The sequence below is a fragment of the Colobus angolensis genome, unplaced genomic scaffold (genome assembly GCF_000951035.1).
Source record: "Colobus angolensis palliatus isolate OR3802 unplaced genomic scaffold, Cang.pa_1.0 Scaffold205, whole genome shotgun sequence".
Lineage (NCBI taxonomy): Eukaryota > Metazoa > Chordata > Mammalia > Primates > Cercopithecidae > Colobus > Colobus angolensis.
In genome coordinates, this window is record NW_012115211.1 from 1036128 (window position 1) to 1044777 (window position 8650).

The 8650-nt window shown below is 47.9% G+C and overlaps 1 protein-coding gene across 4 annotated transcripts in view; it reads right to left on the reverse strand.

The window, feature by feature from the left end:
- Positions 1 to 8650, reverse strand: part of RPS3 (ribosomal protein S3) — a 38169-nt gene that overhangs the window by 14854 nt on the left and 14665 nt on the right. Inside the window, exons 7-8 of one of the 4 annotated variants that reach the window (XM_011942019.1) lie at positions 8383 to 8386; positions 4901 to 4916 (exon numbers count right to left, since the gene is read on the reverse strand). The exons of 1 other annotated variant lie outside the window; for it this stretch is intronic. The gene's annotated coding sequence lies outside the window, so the exon portion shown is untranslated. Of the gene's footprint in view, positions 1 to 1457; positions 1461 to 3509; positions 3539 to 4900; positions 4917 to 8382; positions 8387 to 8650 lie in introns of those variants that run through there. 2 more of the 4 variants (XM_011942018.1, XR_001001772.1) reach the window with 2 other exon arrangements.

Below are 8650 nucleotides of genomic sequence, written 5' to 3' on the forward strand. Positions count from 1 at the left end.
AGTAACCACCAAATAGTGGTTACTTATCACACAATACCGTGTGATAAAAACCTGAACCAAACAGTGAATCAGGATGACTATTCTTCCTGGTATGTTGAGGGTAAACCAGTGAGCAAAAAACCCACCTCCTTTGGCACCCACCCCCTCTGGCAGGAAAGTAGCCTTATTGCTGTGCTATGCTTCCCCGGAAGCTCCCTCTAAAAAGCAAAAAAGGGCTGGGCGCGGTGGCTCAAGCCTGTAATCCCAGGCACTTTGGGAGGCCGAGATGGGCGGATCACGAGGTCAGGAGATCGAAACCATCCTGGCTAACACAGTGAAACCCCGTCTCTACTAAAAAAATACAAAAAACTAGCCGGACGAGCTGGCGGGCGCCTGTAGTCCCAGCTACTCGGGAGGCTGAGGCAGGAGAATGGCGTAAACCCAGGAGGCGGAGCTTGCAGTGAGCTGAGATCCGGCCACTGCACTCCAGTCGGGCGACAGAGTGAGACTCCGCCTCAGAAAAAAAAAAAAAAAAAGCAAAAAAGTCCTTAATTAAAGGCCAGCTCTACCTTCTCTCTAGGCAATTGAGGGCTCAAAGCGCCGAGCTCTCCTGCTCACCACACTAAGGGCTGTGAGAATCGGCTGGTTGCAGTTGTAGTCAATGGCCTGCCAGTGAGGGCAGGATGCATACATCACAGTGGACTCCCTGCTCAGTGGACAGAGACCCAGTTGTACCTGGGCAGGCTGAGTGGTTAGCACAGCACTGGACTAGGCAACAGAGGCATGGCTTCATTTGAATTTCAAAGCTACTGGGGCTCCATCTACTTATTTGTGAAAATGAGGGTTTGGGATCACATAAGTCATTCCCAATCCAGAGACTCATGTTACTTGTTCTCAAATTGGAAGTTAGGATCTTGACATTCTAAATTTTTTTTTTTTAATTCAAGACCAATTTATTCTCAAATTTTGCAGACACAGAAATATTATCCTTGAAGAAAAGTACATTAAACAAATCTTTTAATTCACTTTATCCTGTATTTTATTTTTTATTGAAAAAAATTTTTTAACTTTTCCCCTACCACCACTGCTGCCACTCATCATATATTTTAAAATAACTTTTTTCCATATTGATTTTTCTCCATTGGGGATAAAAACCAAAATAAAAGATAACCCAAATACGGTTAAAAAATGTTTAGGATCTTGGGTTCCACGCAGTTCAAAAACTCTGTCAAAAGGTTATATTTACCACCAGATTGCCACAATGGCATAACAAAGTAAGAATTAGGACACTGAAATGGGTGGGGTGGTCCTGCCAGCTGGATCACATGGCCACCTACCCAGAGAGTCTGGGGCCAGGGGCAGCAGGTGGCCCAATGGCAGCCTGCCCATCCCTGGAATGAAAGCAAGAAAGCAGAGCCAAAGCTTCAGCTGTGTGGCCTTAGGGGTGGGGCAGACTTGTGGAAAACCAGGCTGCAAACACCCTGGCTGCTGGTGGTCCTGGAGGGGTGGAGCCCGTATCTCCACCATTTACATCTGACCAGTTGCATGGCACAATGGGGAGGTAGGCCCACTTCCTTCCTGGCCTCTAGATCATGATCTGGGCTGAGGCTGGGCAGCAGGGTCATTTTGGCCAATGCTCACACAGTAAGCTGATCTCCATAGGTTCACAGTCACCTTCCTTCCCAAGACCCCAGCATCCCCTTACAGGTGTACTTTCCGGTGGCAATATCCTGCACCTGGGGCACACCATCAGCAGGTGAGTCCCCTGGGACAAGCAGCACCTCAGAAAGCAAGGCCCTGGGGCTGTGGCTCTGGAAAGGGGCCAGAAGACCAGCCAGTGTTTCTCACCTCCTAGGCTCAAGTGATCTTCCCACCTCAGCCTCCCAGTAGCTGAGACTACAGGCATGTGCCACCAAGTCTGACTAGTCTTTAAATTTGTGTGTGTGTGTGTGATGGAGTCTCGCTCTGTCGCCAAGGCTGGAGTGCAGTGGCGCGATCTCGGCTCACCGTAACCTCTGCCTCCTGGGTTCACGCCATTCTCCTGCCTCAGTCCCCCAAGTAGCTGGGACTACAGGCGCCCGCCACCATGCCTGGCTAATTTTTTAAATATTTTTAGTAGAGACGAGGTTTCACTGTGTTAGCCAGGATGGTCTCAATCTCCTGACCTTGTGATCTGCCTGGCTCAGCCTCCCAACACAGGGATTACAGGCGTGAGCAACCGTGCCCGGCCTAAATTTTTTTAGAGATGGAGTCTGGCTGTGTTGCCCAGGTTGATCTTGAACCCCTGAGCTCAAAGGATTCTCCCATTTCAGCCTCCCAAAGTGCTGGGATAACAGATGTGAGCCACCATACCCTGCCAATATTTCTTAAAGCCTAAGAAAAATCACCAATTCCCCGTAAGATGTACTGCATGGGTTAAACTTATAAAATGAGGGTTAGTAATGAAATGTGTCCACTATAAGGGATGTCAGGAGATTAAATGTTTACAGAAAGCTCAGGGCATATAACAATTATCTTCTCACCATGGTCATGCTTACGCTATAAATGTAGCTTTGGTTAATAACAGAGAGTCATACCAATCTGGGTATTATAAGGACAAAAAAAAAAGAGAGAATGGTTTGGTAGATAAAATAATATCAAAATCTAATGTCCCTGAGGAGAACAGTAAGAAAAACAATCTCTGAGGTTGAAACTATTAACTCTCTACAATACTTCAATGTTTTCCTGTCTCATGTTGGCAGGCCCTACTTTGAAATACAACAGCTGCATTTACACACAGCAACATCAGATATCAGAAATAATCACTAGATGGATGCCTGTAATCTCAGCACTTTGGGAGCCCGAGGTGGGCGGATCACCAGAGGTTGGGAGTTCGAAACCAGCCTGGCCAACATGGTGAAACCCCGTCTCTACTAAAAATACAAAAATTAGCCAGGTGTGCTAGTGCATACCTGTAATCCCAGCTACTCGGGAGGCTGAGGCATGAGAATCACTTGAACCCAGGAGGCGGAGGTTGCAGTGAGCCGAGATCATGCCACTGTACTCCAGCCTAGGTGACAGAGTGAGACTTCATCTCAAACAAACAAGCAAAAAAAATTAGAAATAATCAAGATGGAAAATGGAACAAGGCACAGTAAAAGGCCAAATTCACCATTGTAAAATGGGGATGATTATCTGCCCAGCTATGCCCACCTTTCAGTAGAAGCAGAAAGCATGGCACCTGTCGTCAGGGTACATATAGTTGGGATGGGGAGAATCCAATATCATGAATTTAGCTATTAAAATCCAAGAGGATATGCTTAAGGAGTGGTAATAGTAACAGCTAGCACTAATTGGGCACTTGCTGTGATAGGTCAGGCATCGTGTTAAGCACTCTACATGCAGATGACCAAAGGGAGGCACAGGGAGGTAACTGATGTGCTTGCACCCATACTGCTGAGTGGTATACCTGGTGCTGAATCCAAACTGTCCAGCTTGAAGAGCTGGGCTCTTTTTTATTTTTCTCTTAGCCACGTTTCAATGAGTGTTGATGTCTTTTTTTTTTTTTTTTTTTGACAAAGTATCACTCTGTCACCCAGGCTGGAGTACAGTGGCATGATCTCGATTCACTGCAACCTCTGCCTCCTGGGTTCAAGCAATTCTCATGCCTCAGCCTCCCGAGTAGCTGGGACTACAGGCATATGCCATCACACCACTCTTGGCTACATTTTTTTTTTTTTGAGACCGAGTCTTGCTCTGTCGCCCAGGCTGGAGTGCAGTGGCACGATATCGGCTCACCACAAGCTCCGCCTCCCGGGTTCAAGAGATTCTTCCGCCTCAGCCTTCCGAGTAGCTGGGATTACAGGCACCCACCACCACAACCGGCTAATTTTTGTATTTTTAGTAGAGATGGGGTTTCACCATCTTGGCCAGGCTGGGCTTGAACTCCTGACCTCGTGATCCACCTGCCTCGGCCTCCCAATGTGCTGGGATTACAGGCGTGAGCCACCGTGCCCAGCTATATTTGTATTTTTAGTAGAGATGGGGTTTCACCATGTTGGCCAGGCTGTTCTCGAACTTCTGGCCTCTACTGATCCACCAGGCTAGGCCTCCCAAAGTGCTGGTGTGAGCCACCACACTCCGCCAGAGCTGGGCTTTTAGCTGTTATAATGTCTCCAAACAGAGGGAATATACTAGATGATAAACACTAGAGAAGAAACACAGAAACATATATTAATAGTTACATCTCCTTTAACTCCCACAACAGCCCTATGAGATAACTGAGGATCAGAAAGGTCCAAGGTCACCCACTCACTGAATCAGTGCTGGTGCCAGAATTTGATCCCAGGTCTCTGATTGCAATGCTCAGCTTCTCCCCACATCTCAAGTCTCCTTAGTAAAAGCACTGCGAGGAAGGTGTTCCCACTCGCCTCACCACCACAGCAGCACTGAGATACTCATAGCCTTTGCTTCATTTCCCAGGTAACAAGTGTGGAGCATGGCTGACTGGAGGTGGTGAGCTGGGTGGGGTCTGTGGCTGAAATTTCTTGGACCTCCCCTTGGAGGTGAGGTCACAGATGCAGGTAGCAGGCTCCAGATTATCACATTATGCTGTAGGCTTCAGCAGCCTTGCCAGCCCAGATTCTGTCTGGGAGTGGATCCCCCAAAAAACCCTTTATCCCCTGTCCTCTCACACACATTGTGCTTCTCCTGGTTCTGTATGATAACGGTGGTGTTTCCATCCCTGATTCTGGCTCACCCTTTGGGTCTATCCCCAAGAGCTCACATTACTAGCAGGTGTTCTCTTTGACTGATGGGCAAGCTCATCAGTTAAGCAGCTCCCAGCTCCCAGTTTGTCACCAGCTGCCAGGAAACCTCAAGACTAGAGCCTAACTCCTCAGAGCCTGACAGTAACCTTTTTTTTTTTTTTTGAGACGGCGATCTCAGCTCACTGCAAACTCCACCTCCTGACTTCAAGCCATTCTCCTGCTTCAGCCCCTGGAGTAGCTGGGACTACAGGCGCCCACCACCACACCCGGCTAATTTTTTGTATTTTTAGTAGAGAAGGGGTTTCACCTGTCAGCCAGGATGGTCTCGATTTCCTGACCTCATGATCCGCCCACCTCGGCCTCCCAAAGTGCTGGGATTACAGACGTGAGCCACCGCGCCTAGCCAACAGTAACCTTTGATGAGAAGTCAATGAAAGGCTTCAGCCCTTGTGTCCATGTTGCCAATAGCCATATTTCTACCAGTGGGTTCCAAGGACAATTTCACAACGCCACAAAGCATCAACACCTTACCTAGTTGGGGGAGAAGTGCATGGAGTAAGGCACTGGGCTGGGCCTCATTTCCACTGTAGAAGCCAAAGTTATCTTTTTCAACAGCTGGGTCAGACACCAGGCTTGGCCAATCAGATGCTCTCACCTACAACTGTAAACCTCAGAGTGACACAAAGAAAAAGGGACAGGTGAAAAATCATTCACTGGGAGAGTCTGGTGATGACATCCTAGACCAGACTGCTCTTCAGCCATAACCTTGGCTGTGTTCCCTGATGTCAGCCTCCCTAGATCTCATTTCAGAGCTGAGTTTTCCAGGCTTCTCATAGATTCTGAGTTACCTGAGATCCTTCCAATAAAGTTCTGTGCTGCTTATGTTAGCCAGTTTCTCCTTTTGCTTGCAGATACAATACCTAATGTGCTGTGCACAGCATCCAGCTCAGAAGGTTCTTGCCTCCAATGTGGGAGTCTTTTCTAAAACCCTGTTGTGATGAGGTTACCCTGAGGGGGCAGGCCTCTTTCTAAAATGGCTTCTGAACAAATCGTGCATTAAGTTGCCAGTATTGTCATACTTAAGGTAATAGCATCTGGGAAAAGATAAAAATACACACAAACTCAGTTGTGTATACATGGAGTGTATCTCTTTAAGAATATACAAGAAAGGCTGGGCACAGTGGCTCACGCCTGTTAATTCCAGCACTTTACAGCACTTTGGAAGGCCGATGGGCAGATCACAAGGTCAGGAAATTGAGACCTTCCTGGCTAACATGGTGAAACCCCATCTCTACTAAAAACACAAAAAATTAGCCAGGCCTGGTGACGGGTGCCTGCAGTCCCAGCTCCTCAGGAGGCTGAGGCAGGAGAATGGTGTGAAGCCGGGAGGCAGAGCTTGCAGTGAGCTGAGATCACACCACTACACTCCTGCCTGGGTGACAGAGGGAGACTCCGTCTCAAAAAAATATATACAAGAAACAGTGGAGAGCGCCTCCGCAGAGGGTGAGCTCAGCAGTGGGAGAGGGGTTTTCTTTTCTGTACTCTTGAATTTTTACCATGTTTATGAATAGACTAACTTGTTTTAAAATATTATTTGTAACACATGTAATTTTCACAAGTTAAAATAAAAACAGGATGGGCATGGTGGCCCATGCCTGTAATCCCAGCACTCTGGAAGGCCGAGGTGGGCGGATCACTTGTGGCCAGGAGTTCAAGACCAGCCTGGCTAACATGGTGAAACCCTATCTCTACGAAAAATTACAAAAACTAACTGGGTATGGTGGCGTGTGCCTCATACAGCCTCTTGAGGTTGAGGTACAAGAATCACTTGCCTGGGAGGCAGAGGTTGCAGTGAGCTGAGATCACGCCACTGCACTGCAGCCTGGGCAATAGCGTGAGACTCTGTCTCAGAAAAAAATAAAATAAAAATAAAAACACATAGACTAGTGTCATCTTTATTTCACTGGTAATCAGATTTTATATCTGAAGCCCTGAAAGAAAGAAAATGACTCTCGAGCTTTCCTGTGACCCCTGGCCCTCAGCCTTGGCTCCTTTGGTCTGAGCCTCCTACTCTCCTGCAGAGAACATCCAATTACTTTGGGATCACTGATGGGGTGGAGGATGGGAGAGCTGGCAGTGCGGTGGGTGGTGGCAGGAGTCCCTGAGGGCAGTATGTACCCCCATCTGCATGTTCAATGCCTCTTCTTCCAAACCCTATTTTCAACTGGAAAGGAACAGAGGGAAGTAGTGATAGCCTTGGCTTGAAGAACATTCAGGAGCTATAAGTAAGCAAATCTCTCCTCATTCATCAAGCCCCAACTGTGGAAGTAGGAAGGATGGAGCTGCAGAGAGGTGCAGCCAGGAAAGGCAATAGAGTCCATGACAAGAGCCAAGCCAGCGCCACAATGCCTCCTTCAAGGCCCCACCTCCAAACAGTCGTGCTGCAGGTTAGGGCTTCCACATCACAATTTGGGGGGACATAAATCAGGCCGTAACAGCAAAAGCCAGATCAGGGAAGACTTCACAAAGGCAAATTTCAACTGAGTTCTACTGGAGTCAGTCACAAGGGTGCAAGCAGTGTGAACAGCCAGGTACAAAGCACAGAGGAAAAGGAAAGTCCTTGTTTGGCCTCTCCTTCAAGGGTGCTGTAGATGGGCTTGACCTGGATATTTAACTGGAAGCCTTTTGCAGCCCTGAGGGTGGGGCCATGACCACTACTGCAGCAGGATTCTATCTACTTGTACTACTTGCTACTTGTATCTACATATTACAAGCTAAGATCTCTGGCTGTGTTCAGCACCACCTAAGGCTGAATGGTTGTTCCTACAGGACGATGACAATGTCAGACTGCTTCACCAAGAGCCACAAGGCCTTTAAGAATTACCTCAGAGGTCTTCCCACCTTCTCTAATAGCAGCTAAGTTCAGGGAACCACTAAACTCCTCTACTGAACAGCACTCCTGTGGCTGAGGCAGGAGAACTGCTTGAACCCAGGAGGCAGAGGTTGCAGTAAGCTGAGAGATTGCACCACTGCACTCCAGCCTAGGCAAAAGTGAGACTTCGTCTTAAAAAAAAAAAAAAAAAAAGATATACTAAGTTTTGTTTTGTTTTTGAGAGTCTTACTCTGTCCTCCAAGCTGGAGGATCTTGGCTCACTGCAACCTCTGCCTCCTGAGTTCAAGCACAATGTGTAGTGGCACAATCTCGGCTCACTGCAACCTCAGCCTCCCAACTAGCTGTGATTACAGATGCCCGCCACCACGCCTGGCCAATTTTTATATTTTTAGTAGAGACGGGGTTTCACCATGTTGGCCAGGCTGGTCTCGAACTCCTGGATTACAGGCATGAGCCACCATGCCCGGCCAAGACGTACTAAGTTTTAAAAATACAGGCCGGGTGCGGTGGCTCACGCCTGTAATCCCAGCACTTTGGAGGAGGCCGAGACGGATCACGAGGTCAGGATATCGAGACCACCCTGGCTAACACAGTGAAACCCTGTCTCTACTAAAAATACAAAAAAATTAGCCAGGTGTGGCGGCGGGCCCCTGTAGTCCCAGCTACTCCGGAGTCTGAGGCAGGAGAATGGTGTGAACCCGGGAGGCGGAGCTTGCAGTGAGCTGAGCTCACCCCGCTGCACTCCAGCCTGGGAGATAAAACGAGACTCAAAAATAAAATAAAAATAATTGCTAATAATTTTAATTATACTGTCTAGGGAGGCAATTAGTTTAAAACTCAAGGTAAATGCCAAGCACAGTGGCTCATACCTGTATTCCCAGCACTTTGGGAGGCCAAGGCAGGCACATCACTTGAGGTCAAGAGTTTGAAACCAGACTGGGCAACATGGTGAAATCCCATCTCTACTAAAAATATAAAAATTGGCCGGGCGCGGTGGCTCAAGTCTGTAATCCCAGCACTTTGGGAGGCC